The sequence below is a fragment of the Chiloscyllium punctatum genome, chromosome 4 (assembly GCF_047496795.1).
Source record: "Chiloscyllium punctatum isolate Juve2018m chromosome 4, sChiPun1.3, whole genome shotgun sequence".
Lineage (NCBI taxonomy): Eukaryota > Metazoa > Chordata > Chondrichthyes > Orectolobiformes > Hemiscylliidae > Chiloscyllium > Chiloscyllium punctatum.
The window spans coordinates 30,047,694-30,063,004 of record NC_092742.1 but is presented as its reverse complement, the minus strand read 5'-3'; positions in this window follow the sequence as shown (position 1 = coordinate 30,063,004).

Genomic DNA, 15,311 nt, shown 5'->3' with positions numbered 1-15,311 from the left:
TTAAAGTAGTTTTTAATGGATTACTAATTATGAGTTTTTCGACTCTGTCTCAAATGCTTCAGGCAAGTAGAGTGAAGATCAACTGTTTACTGATACCTCTTATTCCATGTATTTCTGCTATCGATCATTATCCTAAGTCTTAAGATAGTTAGGAGGCTTGTAACAGTGATTTAGCAAATGCAGCAAAGCCAATAATTTCATAACCAGCCACGTTGCTCCAGGAGACTGAGGCAGTGATTGTTTCACCACCAAAGTGCTTCAGCTAGAATGGAATAAGATGACATTGGAGGGCTCTATACTTTTTTCTTTGGAAAGGAATAAAAATGATTTTGACATTTGATGAATGTGATGACGTAGCAAATTCACATTGATGGAAAGTCCACCGTATTAATCATTCTATGTAGGATGGATGTAACAGATATCCAAAGCAGCAGCATTCCAAAGCTGATACAATTACAGTAATTTGCAGCAACTACGAATATTCATGTAGATTAATTGTACTACACAAAAGCATAGAGCCTATCGGCAGCAGAATGGCAGATTTAATGTGTGTGTGTGCAAGACTGGTCTTTTGGGAGCAGAATCATAGATTTTAACAACATGACAGCGTCAGCAACTATACAAGGCCATCAGGAGCAGAATTGGAAACAACAGAGAAATAAAGGGAGAAAAGAACTCAAAAAGCAATGTCGCAGTCAGCAGAATATGGGCAGGCAGGGACAGAGGTAAATTATAGACAGATATTACATTGATTTGATAATGGCAATAATGATTAATGATTGTGTTTTGCTGTGAGTTAAACATTTAAAAGAAAGACAAAACAATCTGCAAACATATGTAAAGACTGATATAACAGAATGTGAGCCCCAGGAGACAGGAAATAAAAAACTTAAAATGATGTCAGTACTGGAAGAGGAACTGATTGATAATTAACTGTGTTTCTTTTTGTCCACATTGGGACAAAATCTTCAGTTTATTTCTAGTAAATTTATACAGTAATCTAATACATAGGAGAACACATCAATTCCATCAGTTGTGTATCCTGTGTTGTGATGGAACTTCAGGATGTTTCTCCTATTTTTTATTTCAAAAATATACTTTATTCATAAAATGTTTTGATGGTCTGTACAGTTGGTCATGCCATACATACATAACCATTCCATTTCTTTGCATACAGATATCAGAATTTATCATTTGTGTATACAGATCTGAATGTTTATCAATCATATATCTATATATTTAGCTGAGGCGTCAGCAGAGCCCAAATGACTTTGTGGGCCCCCTGTTTTTCTTAGGCAGGCAGATGTTACACCGTGGTTGTTCCCCACTGCGCCTTGGCTTCAGCGCATCCCTCAACACGTAGTCCTGGACCTTGGAATGTGCCAGTCTGCAACACTCAGTCAGAGTCAACTCCTTCAGCTGGAAGATCAACAGGTTTCGGACCACCCAGAGCGTCCTTCACTGAGTTGATGATCCTCCAGGCACAGTTGATGTTCGTCTTGGTGTGCGTCCTGGGGAACAGGCTGTAGAGCATGGAGTCCCGCGTCACGGCGCTGCTCGGGACAAACCTCAACAAACACCACTGTATTCCTCTCCAGGCTTCTTCTGCGTAGGCACATTCCAGAAGGAGGTGTGTGACAGTCTCGTTCCCCCCCCGCAGCCGCTTCGAGGGCAGGGTGCAGTGCGGCTGAGAGTCTGGGTGTGCATAAACGATCTCGCAGGCAGAGCCCTTCTCACCACCAGCCAAGCCACGGCTTGGTACTTGTTGGAAAGTTCTGGCGATGAGGCATTCTGCCAAATGGCTTTGACAGTCTGCTCAGGGAACCGCTCGATAGGATCCGCCCTCTCCTTTTCCCGAAGGGTCTCGAGGACACTATGTGCTGACTACTTCCTGATGGACTTGTGGTCAAAGGTGTTTTTCTTCATAAACTTCTCCACGAAGGACAGGTGATACGGAACGGTCCAACTACTTGGAGCGTTCTGCGGCAGCGAGGCCAAGCCCATCCTTCGCAACACTGGGGACAGGTAGAACCTCAGTACGAAGTGACACTTGGTGTTTGCGTACCGGGGATCCACGGACAGCATGATGCAGCCACACACAAAGGTGGCCATCAGGGTGAGGGTGGCATTGGGTGTATTTTTTCCTCCCATTGCCCAGATCTTTGTACAGCGAGTCCCTTCGGACCCGGTCCATCTTTGAACTCCATATAAACTAGAAGATGGCACAGGTGACTGCAGTGAATAGGCCAGACCTGTGCCATGTATAATAGCAATGACAGTGCCTCACACCTGCTGACCAGGTTTTTTCCTGCGATGGAGAGTGACCGTACCTTCCATCTGCCCAGTTTCTGCCTCACTTTGCTGATACGCTTCTCCCAAGACTTGGCGCATGCCAAAGCCCCCCCGAACCAAATACCCAGCACCTGTAGGTGGTCGGTCCTGACGGTGAAGGGGATCGAGGATTGGTCGGCCCAGTTCCTGAAGAGCATGGCCTCGCTCTTGCGTCGGTTTACCTTGGCCCCCGAGGCCCGTTCGAACTGGTCACATATGCACATGAGTCTGCGTATGGACAGTGGATCCGAGCAGAAAATGGCAACGTCATCCATGTACAGGGAGGCCTTAACCTGCAGGGCCCCACTGCCAGGAATAGTCACCCCTCTCAGGCTCGCATCCTTCCTGATGGACTCGGCAAATGGCTCTATGCAGCACACAAACAAGGCAGGAGAGAGAGGGCAGCCCTGCCTGACTCCAGATCTGACTGGGAAGCTATCAGATTCCCTCCTATTGATTGAGATTACACTGACAATGTTGGTGTAGAGCAGTCTGATCCAATTGCAGATTCCCTCTCCATAGCCCATTTTGGAGAGAACATCTCTTATATACCTGTGTGATATCCTGTCAAAGGCTTTCTCCTGATCCAGGCTGATCAGGCAGGTGTCCAACCCTCTGTCCTGCACGTAGGCGATCGTATCCCTGAGGAGTGCGAGACTCTCAGCGATCTCCCTGCCCGGTACAGCACAGGTTTGGTCAGGGTGAATCACTGACCCCAGAGCAGACCTGACCCGGTTGGCAATTACCTTTGTCAGAATTTTGTAATCCGCATTTAACAGTGAGATTGGTCTCCAATTTTTGAGTTCCTCCCTCTCCCCCTTCCGCTTGTAGATGAGGGTGATGATGCCTTTCCTCATGGATTCACTCATGGTACCTGCCCGAAGCATACTGACATACACCTCCAGTAGGCCCTGGCCAATCAAGTCGCACAGAGCGGAATCGAGCTCGACCGGTAAGCCGTCGCTTCTGGGAGTTTTATTCTTTTCGAAGGACTCGAGGGCCTTGGTCAGCTTGTCCAGAGATAGTGGCTGGTCCAGCCTCTCGTGTGTTCTGTCGTCTAAGACCTCCGTGATAGAGGACAGGAACGACTGGGTGACCTCCTTTATTTTATTTCAAAAATATACTTTATTCATAAAATACTTTGATGATCTATACAACTGGACATGCCGTACATATGTAAACATTCCATTTGTTTGCGTACCGAAACAGAGTAATCATTCCTTTCTACAGGTCTGTACGATTACATTTTAGCTGAGGCGTCAGCAGAGTCCAAATGACTGCGTGGCCCCCTATTTTTCTTTAGACAGGCAGACGTTACACAGTGGTCTTTCTCTACCGCGCCTAGGCGGCAGCTGCCCCAGGCTTCAGCACATCCCTCAACACGTAGTCCTGGACCTTGGAATGTGCCAGTCTGCAAAACCCAGTCGGGGTCAACTCCTTCAGCTGGAAGATCAACAGGTTTTGGACCGCCCAGAGTGTCCTTCACCGAGTTGATGATCCTACAGGCACAGTTGATGTTCGTCTTGGTGTGCGTCCCGGGGAACAGGCCATAGAGCACGGAGTCCCGCGTCACGGCGCTGCTCGGGACGAACCTCGACAAACACTACTGCATTCCTCTCCAGACTTCTTCTGCGTAGGAACATTCCAGAAGGAGGTGTGTGACAGTCTCGTCCCCCCCGCAGCTGCTTCGAGGGCAGTGTGCAGTGCGGCTGAGAGTCCGGGCGTGCATAAGGATCTCACAGGCAGAGCCCTTCTCATCACCAGCCAAGCCATGTCTTGGTGCTTGTTGGAAAGTTCTGGCGATGAGGCATTCTGCCAAATGGCTTTGACAGTCTGCTCAGGGAACCGCTCGATAGGATCCGCCCTCTCCTTTTCCCGAAGGGTCTCAAGGACACTATGTGCTGACCACTTCCTGATGGACTTGTGCTCAAAGGTGTTTTTCTTCATAAACTTCTCCACGAAGGACAGGTGATACGGAACGGCCCAACTACTCGGAGCGTTCCGCGGCAGCGAGGCCAGGCCCATCCTTCGCAACACCGGGGACAGGTAGAACCTCAGTACGTAGTGACACTTGGTGTTTGCGTACCGGGGATCCACGGACAGCTTGATGCAGCCACACACAAAGGTGGCCATCAGGGTGGGGGTGGCATTGGGTGTATTTTTCCCCCCGTTGCCCAGATCTTTGTACAGCGAGTCCCTTCAGACCCGGTCCATCTTTGAACTCCATATAAACTAGAAGATGGCCCGGGTGACTGCAGCGGCACAGGTTCTGGGAATAGGCCATAACTGTGCCACGTATAATGGCAATGACAGTGCCTCACACCTGCTGACCAGGTTTTTTCCCGCGATGGAGAGCGACCGTACCTTCCATCTGCCCAGTTTCTGCCTCACTTTGCTGATACGCTCCTCCCAAGACTTGGCGCATGCCAAAGCCCCCTGAACCAAATACCCAGCACCTGTAGGTGGTCGGTCTTGACGGTGAAGGGGATCGAGGATTGGTCGGCCCAGTTCCCGAAGAGCATGGCCTCGCTCTTGCCTCGGTTTACATTGGCCCCCGAGGCCCGTTCGAACTGGTCACATATGGACATGAGTCTGTGCATGGACAGTGGATCTGAGCAGAAAATGGCAATGTCATTCATGTACAGGGAGGCCTTAACCTGCAGGCCCCCGCTGCCAGGAATAGTCACCCCTCTCAACCTCGCATCCTTCCTGATGGACTCGGCAAATGGCTCTATGCAGCACACAAACAAGGCAGGAGAGAGAGGGCAGCTCTGCCTGACTCCAGATCTGACTGGGAAGCTATCTGATTCCCAGTGCAGTCTCAATCAGCTATCTGATTGAGACTACACTGACAATGTTGGTGTAGAGCAGTCTGATCCAATTGCAGATTCCCTCTCCATAGCCCATTTTGGAGAGAACATCTCTCATATACCTGTGTGATATCCTGTCAAAGGCTTTGTCCTGGTCCAGGCTGATCAGGCAGGTGTCCAACCCTCTGTCCTGCACGTAGGCGATCGTATCCCTGAGGAGTGCGAGACTCTCAGTGATCTTCCTGCCTGGTACAGCACAGGTTTGGTCCGGGTGGATCACTGATCCCAGAGCAGACCTGACCCAGTTGGCGATTACCTTTGACAGAATTTTGTAATCCGCATTCAACAGTGAGATTGGTCTCCAAATTTTGAGTTCCTCCCTCTCCCCCTTCCACTTGTAGATGAGGGTGATGATGCCTTTCCTCATGGATTCACTCATGGTACCTGCCCGAAGCATACTGACATACACCTCCAGTAGGCCCTGGCCAATCAAGTCCCACAGAGCGGAATAGAGCTCGACCGATAAGCCAAAGCTTCTGGGAGTTTTATTCTTTTCGAATGACTCGAGGGCCTTGGTCAGCTTGTCCAGAGATAGCAGCTGGTCCAGCCTCTCGTGTGTTCTGTCGTGTAAGATCTCCGTGATAGAGGACAGGAACGACTGGGAGGCCACGCTGTCGGTTGGCTTCGCATCATACAGATTGGCATAGAAGGATTTGCTGATCCTCATGACATCAGCCTGCTGACGTCAGCTCTTTCAGGCTGCTGAGCATGGAGCTCTCTATGTGCACCTTCTGGAAGAAGAAACGTGAGCACGTCTCGTCCTGCTCCACCAAGCGGACCCTGGACCGGAAGATTATCTTGGAGGCCTCCGAGGCAAAGAGCGAGGCTTGCTGGCCCTTCACCTCCTTGAGGTCCTCCGTGACATCGACCCCCATCATCTGCAGCAGGAGCAGGTTCTGCATACTTTCCTGGAGTTGGGACAGTTTTCCCCGCCTCTCTCTCGCCTCCTGAACACCTTTGAGGATGAAGAACCTCTTGATGTTCCCTTTTACTGTTTCCCACCAGTCAGCTGTGAACTCAAACAGGGGTTTCACGGTTCTCCAACCTGCGGAGTCTCTCTTGAGCTCCTTAATGTTTCCCGGGGTCAACAGCTTTGTGTTCAGCTTCCACGTTCCCTTACCAGCCCGCTGCTCGTCCTGTAGGTGACAGTCAGCCAGCAGGAGGCAGTGGTTAGAGAAGAACACTGGCTTGACGTCGGTGGATCTGACCGAGAGCGTTAGGGACACAAACAGGTAAACTATCCTTGAACGGATAGACCCGTCTGCCCGTGACCAGGTGTATCTACGCTGCACTCCGTCTGCAGGGGTGCTGAAGACGTCATGCAACTTGGCATCTTTTACGTGTCCATCAGGGCTCTGGACATGGCATCCAGTTTACTGTGCCCCCCGCCGGATCGTCCATCTGCATCAATGATACAGTTGAAGTGTCCGGCCAGAATGACCGGCCTGGACGTAGCCAGCAACAGTGGAAGCTGCTGCAGGACGGCCAACCGTTCACTCTTACCCACTGGGGCATACACATTAATCAGTCTCAGGGGAGCATTCCTGTACATGCCGTCAGTGATGAGGAGGCGCCCGCCCACCACCTCCTTAACCTCGGAGACGGTGAAGTTGCCTCCTCACAACAGGATACCCAGTTCGGAGGCGCGGCTATCGTTGCCCCCTGACTAAATTGACGGCCCATGGGCCCACAAGCTCGACCATCTCCTGTAGCTGCTGAGGTACGGTATCCTACACTCCTGCAGAAACAGGACGTCAGCTTTAACGTTGGCCAGGAAGGCCATCGTAGAAACACATCGCATCGCCGATTTAATGCTACGCACATTGATGACTGGGTGACCTCCTGTCCCAGATGACCATGCAAACAAGCATGGAAGAGTAGGAGCTCCATACTTTGGAGATTTAGCAGTGATCGGTATGACTGCATATGTCTGTGAGGTTGACATTCACATAACAGGTTCATGATGTGGTCATTTGCAGTTTAAGACTGTGCAGTCAGTGATGGAAGTAGATGACCATTAGACTGGCAAGCAGGACTAGGCAGCTTTTAAAAAAAATTTTGCATTCAGTTATGAATATTGATGAGGACATAGGCTCAACTCCCCAGGTGAATAAATCTGAATCCACACCACCACAGGTGGCTCCTCTGCATATTGCTGGGAGGAGGATTCAATAACTATAGTAACAAGGTCACTGTTTCTGCAATCTGTTCCTATTGTACTGGGAGGGATGTGCTGATAATGAAGCCCCACTACTCCAGCAATCATTATTACAAATGTGTTAATGCTTTCACTAAATGGCGAATTGCTACCCCTTGTACACGACGACACAGAATTGCAGATGCTTCCACCAGATTTCTTTAACGCACTGAAAAGCAATCTATGTATTTCTAAAACAATTGCGAAAACAGATCAAAAATTAAACTATAACCTGGATCTAGAACTATATCTATTTAATCCCATACAAACAAGTTCACATGATGCAAAATGACAATAAGCTCTGAAGGATTTTTTTTAAATAGGAAAGAACATTTTTTTTAGATTACTTACAGTGTGGAAACAGATCAAAAGGATAAAGTTTGTTGAATGTTTTTGGAAACGGTGACTCTTGTGGACCAAGCTGAATCTCTGACAACATTAGATGGATAGGAAATCTTTCATAGTAAGCTTTAACTTGGATGGAAATCCAGTTAGACACAAGCCTTTGAATAGAGGTCACAGCTTTACTTTTCTTTTGGGTTGGCAATGGTGGTCTAAATATTGAGGATGGAACTGTTAAAAAAAGTTCCCAAATTCCATCAGGCGATAAGAGAAAGTTGTGGTTTTTTTCACTTCCATGGGGCTGCTATCTCCTTTTCTAACTGCTCACCACATCGTTGCTTAGTTTCTGTCCTCCATCAAGTACTTGACATGGAAAACCAAATCCAGTAGCCATCAGGTCTTTTTCATGGTTCGCAGATATAAATATGTATTCACTGTCGGATTGAAAATAGAATCACTGTTAGAATTTGGCATGCAGTCTCTCACGAAAGTACTGCTTCCCACTTCTGTTAACATTGGCAGTGAAAGATTTGAAGGTGGATTGTGCTCATGTTTCTAATTTGTAGCTACTTAAACTCACAAGCGAACAAAGCCAACCTATATTTATTTAGAACCTAACACCTCTGCCTGCTCATTCTGAGTGGTTTCTATTTGCTCCTAAAATAATGGAATTGAATTAATATATATTGTGAGTCATGTAACCTTTCAAGGTGTTATATGTGTTCACAAGTCAATATGGCCAATTTGGTGAAACATTTTCTCTTGATATGAATAAATTTGAAGTTAAGTGCTTCACCTACCAAGATATGTAAAGGGCATCATTGAAATGTCATCTAATACAACTGACACAACGGTAAAAGAAGAACAGGAATAGCAATTGAAACCTCATCTAATGTAATTATTAACAGAAAATTAGTTAATATTTCTCGCATTTTTTAATATTTTAGGACTTTTATTATATGACTATGATAACCACTGGATAGAATATGATGGCTTGAAATATCTTCAATTTCATAATCATCTGTAACTCGTGGACTGTATGAGAATAAACAACTAATCAAAACATCAGAACAATTTTTGGCTTTGTGTTTTGTGATTGGATTACTGATCATGCATAGAGGGATCACTGACATGGAACATGCAGGCTGTAGCAAAGCTTAATGCTGTGATCCTGATTAAGCTTCACTGATATTTTAGTTCATTCATCATACATTTTCTGACCTTTCATCAATATTATCAACGCATGACTGGATGGAGCATTTTATTCTTGTTGAAGCAAAATGAAAATAAAAAATTCCATTACAGGCAAGTTGATACTTAAACATTGTAGGCAGACAACCTGCAGGAAACTGTGTAACTGGGATTTACAAATTTATACAACGAACAGACCTGAATAGAATGAAAGTGGATAAAGACAATTTCATTTTAAAAAAGGTCTACTTTCAAAAGAAAAACATAATTCTCCTTAAATCAATATTACGCAACCCAAATTATGGTCTATAAATAAAAATGCAAAAAAAACTTGCAATTATATAACACATTTCACAACCAACAATTACTGTTGTAAAATGGAAAATTGGATTATTTATGCAAGTCTTAATGTACATTAAATTATTCAGAAGACCTGGTCTACCAGTAATCCCAGGGGATGGTATTTCATCTAACTGCAATATGTTGTTTTATTATGCACCAGAGCTGCCTCATCAATGTGTTTATGAGGCCAAAATGAAGAGGAAAGTTCAAATAGATGTGACACTTTTGCATCTAAGTTCAATCCCATACTAGGCAAGTTTTAACCTTGGGCAATTTTTCTCTCAATTGAAGTCAATGGGAGTGAACACAAGGAGAGATGTGTAAATTGAAAAGCAGATCGAATATCGCCATTTAACATTATCGGCCTAAGTCACAATCATCTCATGAATGATTCACTTAGTGACAAAGACCTTTCTGGATATATGACAGAACAATCATATCTGATAGCAATAGGGTGTTGGTTTTTAGGTATAGATATCCACAGGGGTTTGGGCTCAATCTTACCTATAAAAATGAATGGATAAACATCGAATGAGATGTTAAAACATTTTAAAATTTGAATCTCAGCAGCAACCTGCCACTTTAGAACATAGAACATAGAACAATACAGTGCAGAACAGGCCCTTCAGCCCTCGATGTTGCGCCGACCTGTGAACTATTCTCAGCTTGTCCCCCTACACTATCCCAAAATCATCCACGTGCTTATCTAAGGACTGTTTAAAGCTCCCTAATGTGGCTGAGTTGACTAAATTAACAGGTAATGCATTCCATGCCCTTACCACTCTCTGTGTAAAGAACCTGCCTCTGACATCCATCTTAAATTGATCACCCCACAATTTGTAGTTATACCCACTCATATACGCTGACGTCATCATCCTAGGAAAAAGATTTTCACTGTCTACACTATCTAAACCTCTGATCATCTTGTATGTCTCTATCAAAACCCCTCTTAGCCTTCTTCTTGCCAATGAGAACAGGTTCAAGTCTCTCAGCCTTTCCTCATAAGACCTTCCCTCCAGACCAGGCAACATCCTGGTAAATCTCGTCTGCACCTTTTCCAATGCTTCCACATCCTTCCTGAAATATGGGGACCAGAACTGTATACAATATTCCAAGTATGGCCTCACCAACATTTTGTATAATTGCAGCTTGATATTGTGGCTCCAGAACTCAATCCCTCTATGAATGAAACATAACACACCGTATGCCTTCTTAACAGCACTATCCACCTGGATGGCAACTTTCAGGGATCTATGTACATGGACTCCAAGATCCCTCTGCACATCCACACTACCAAGAATCTTTCCATTGACCCAGTACTCTGCCATCCTATTATTCTTCTCAAAGTGCATTACCTCACATTTAGCTGCATTGAATTCCATTTGCCACCTCTCAGCCCAATTCTGCAGTTTATTCAAGTCCCCCTGCAACCTGTAACAGTCCTCCACACTGTCCACTACTCCACCGGCTTTAGTGTCATCTACAAATTTATTAATCCATCCACCTATGCCTGCATCTAAGTCATTTATAAAAATGACAAACAGCCATGGTCCCAAACAGGTCCTTGTGGCTCACCACTAGTAACTGGACTCCAGACTGAATATTTTCCATCAACGACCACTTGCTGCCTTCTTTCAGAAAGCCAGTTTCTAATCCAAACTGCTCAATCACCCTCAATTCAATGCCTCTGCATTTTCTCCAACAGCCTACCACGTGGAACCGTATCAACGGCTTTACTGAAGTCCATGTATACCACATTAACTGCCCTACCCTCATCTACATGCTTGGTCACCTTCTCAAAAATCTCAATGAGGTTTGTGAGACATGACCTGCCCTTGACGAAACCATGTTGACTATCTGAAATCAAATTGTTGCTTGCTAGATGATTATAAATCTTACCTCTTATAGTCCTTTCCAAAATCTTTCCTACAACAGAAGTAAGGCTCACTGGTCTATAATTACCTGGGTCATCTCTGCTGCCCTTCTTGAACAAGGGCACAACATTTGCAATCCTTCAGTCCTCTGGTACCAAACCTGTAGACAATGACGACTCAAATATCAAAGCCAAAGGCTCTGTTATCTCTTCCCTAGCTTCCAGAGAATCCCTGGATAAATCCCATACGGCCCAGGAGACTTGTCTACTTTCATTCCTTCTAGAATTGATAACACCTGTTCGTAACTAACCTGAATCCTTTCTAGTCTAATATCTCATACCTCATTCTTCTCCTCTACAATATTCTCCTTTTCCTGAGTGAAAACCAATGAGAAATGTTCATTTAGCACCTCTCTGATCTCCACAGGGTCCACACTCAACTTCCCACTTCTGTCTTTGATTGGCCCTATTCCTACTCTAATCATCCTTTTATTCCTCACATACCCATAGAAAGCTTTAGGGTTCTCCTTTATTCTATTTGCTAAAGACTGTTCATGTCCTCTCTTTGCTTTTCTTAACTCTCACTTTAAATCCTTCCGAGCTGATCTGTAACTCTCCATCGCCTCATCTGAACCATCTTGCCTCATCAACACATAAGCCCCCTTCTTCTTTGTAACAAGAAATGCAATTTCTGTAGTAAACCACGGTTCCCCTACCTTATCACTTCCTCCCTGCCTGACAGGGACATACCTATCAAGGACACACAATATCTGTTCCTTAAACCAGCTCCACATTTCCATTGTCTGCATCATTATCATTTTGCTACCCCTTTCTATGTTCCTAATTCCTGCTCCATCAATAACTCTTGACCTGTGGCATGTTCCTATCCCTTTCCATTGCTAAACTGAACGTAACTGAATTATGGTCACTCTCTCCAAAGTGCTCACCTACAACTAAATCAAATACCTGGCCTGGTTCATTACCAAGCACCAGATCCAGTGTGGCCTCCCCTCTTGTCGGCCCTTCGACTTACTGTGTCAGGAAACCCTCCTGTACACATTGGACAAAAACTGATCCATCCGACGTACTAGAGTTATAGCATTTCCAGTCAATGTTGGGGAAGTTAAAGTCCCCCATAATGACCACCCTATTCCTTTCACTCCTACCCAGAATAATTTTCCTAATCCTCTCTTCCACCTCCCTGGAACTCTGCGGAGGCCTATAAAAAACTCCAAGTAGTGTGACCTCTCCTCTCCTGTTTCTAACCTCAGCCCACACTATCTGAGTACACAAGTCCTCATCGAATGTTCTCTCAACCACCATTGTAATATCCTTGACTAACAAGGCCACACCTCCCCCTCTTTTACCACCTTGCCTGTTCTTAATGAAAGATCTAAACCCTGGAAACTGCAACATCCATTCCTCTCCCTGCTCTATCCATGTCTCCAAAATGGCCACAACATTGAAGTCCCAGGTATCTACCCATGCTGCAAGCTCATCTACCTTATTTCAGATACTTCTGGCGTTGAAGTAGACACACTTCAAACCACTTCGCTGTCTGCCAACACATTCCTGTGACCCTGAAATCTTGTCCCTGTCCTTCCTACTCTCATCCTCCTGTGCACTGCAACTACATCTCTAGTTCCCATCCCCCTACTAGCAAATAGCACCAGCAAATTTCCCACCCAGGATATTAATACCCCTCTGGTTCAAGTGAAGACTGTCCTGTTTGTACAAGTCCCACATTCCCCAGAATGAGCCCCAATTATCCAAGAATCTGAAACCTTCCTTCCTGCACCATCCTTGCAGCCAGTTGAGATAGGAAAAGAGGCAGAAACCAAGTTGCACCAGGAGGTGGAATGGCCAATTAAATAATTTAATGAGGTGAGTGATCTGTAATATAACATGCTTTGCAGGTTTAACATAGAGAGTTGTGGTTTTCAACTTTTCCAGGAAGGCCATCAACTGTGGAGATGTGATAGTAACTTTTGGAAGATGTCTCTTTTAGCAGTGTGCCCAAAAGCTTTCCCCCTCCCTCACAGTTGACCCATTAACATTAGTATTCTCTCCATCCCTACCTCTGCCACTTCCAGATGTGGAATTGGATTTTCCCACCTTGGGTCGGAGATCAGGCCCTTCCCTCACACCAGGGTCATAGATCAGGACTCACCCCATGCTCCTACTGGTGTGAGATATGAATTATATGCAGCTTCAGCTTCCTGCAGTATGTTCCCTGGTCAATTGGAAACAGAATTTCAATCAACAAGTGTGAGGTGATATACTTTGGTGGGAAGAACATTAACGGGAATTTAAAATTAAGAGTAGACTTCTAAAGGGGGGTTCAGGAGCAGAGGCACCTGGGTATATATGAATACAAATCATTGAAAGTGACAGGACAGTTGGTGGAAGCAGTTAATAAAGCATGCTATGTCCTCAGCTTTATCGATAATGGCATAGAGTACAAGGGCAAAGACCACTGTGTACAGTTGTAAGTGCCACACTATGGGAAAGATGTCAATGCATTGAAGAGAGCGCAGAAATGATTTACAGGTACACGATCTTTTATTAGAAATCCCGAAATCTGAAAAGCTCAGAAATCTGAAGCTTTCTTCACAAAGTTTTTTCTCCATAACAAGGTTGTTTGGCGTGCAAATAGTTAACCCAACTCCACACCCACTTGACCCACGTCACTCAGATGTGATGTGGCAGTGTGGCCCAGCACTGGTCGGCATCAATTCGGTCTCAGCACTCATAGTACTTACAAGTGTGCCTGCTGTTTGGTAAGATTTTTCTTATTTCACCGTGAAATTGTCACTTATTCCAAAACCCAAAAAATTCAAAATTCCGAAAACCAGCTGGCCCCAGGGGTTTCGGATAAAGGATTGTGTACCTGTACAAGAATGGGTACAGGAATGTGAAACTCCAGTGATGTGTTTTTTTTTCTTTATTCATTCACGGGATGCGAGTGTCACTGGCTCGGCAGCATTTATTGCCCTTCCTTAATTGCCCAGAGAGCAGTTAAGAGTCAACCACATTGCTATGGATCTGGAGTCTCATGTAGGTCAAACGAGGTAAGGATGGCAGTTTCCTTCCCTAAAGGGCATTAGTAAACCAGATGGGTTATTCCCAACAATTGGTAATGGATTCATGGCCATCTTAGACATCTAGAAATTCCAATTTCTTAAAATTGAATTTAAATTTCACCACCTGCTGTGGCAGATTCAAACCCAGGGCCCCAGGACATTACTTGGGTCTTTGGATTAACAGTCCAGCATGAATACAGTTAGGCCATTGTCTCCCCTCCCGTAGAGTGAAGAAGTTAGGACTGTCCTTCTTGGAGAGAGGGAGGCTGAGAGAGTTTTAATAATGGTTTACAAAATCATGAGCAGGTTGGAAAGAGTAGATAGGGAGAAGCTGATCCCTATCTTAAAAGAAATAAGAGAGCATAGATTAAAAGTGATCTGCAAAAGAAAGAAGGGTGGTGTGAGAAAAAAATTCCCTTTTCATTCAGTAGCGTATGGTATACACTGCCTGAAAGTGCAGTAGATGTAGGTTCATTGAGGCATTCGAGATGGCATTGAATGATTGCTTGGATAGAAAAAGTGTGCAAGGGTATGGGGAAAACATACAAGATTGATACTCGATAATGATGCTTATTTGAAGAGCAAGTACAGGCATGATGGACAAAATGGCCTTCCTCTATGCATAACAATTCTGTGTTTCTATGAATGAGGTTTATTTACAAGCAAGAAACTATCAAAGTAAGCCTCCACCTGCTGTGAAGTCAAAACTCAACAATTAACAGGGAAATTCAGGCATCCAAGTTTCCTGATAAAGTTTAACCATCCCGTCCACTATATGCAATCTGCCTCCGACAAGATTCAGTATTTTAGGTGTGAGAGGGAGAATCAAGATTTGCATATGTAAGGTTTAGGAAACTAAAATCGCACAGGGCCCATGAGGAATATTAAGAAAGAAAGAGAAAGCTCAGTCAGGGAATTAGGAGAGCAAGAAGGGGAAATGAAAAAGCCTTGGCAAGTGAGGTTAAAGAGAATCCCAAAGTATTCTATACATACATAAAAAGTAAGGGGATAACTAGGGAGAAGGTAGGACCACTCAAGGATAAAGGAGGGAACTTTGTGTTTGGAGGCAGAGAATGTAGGCA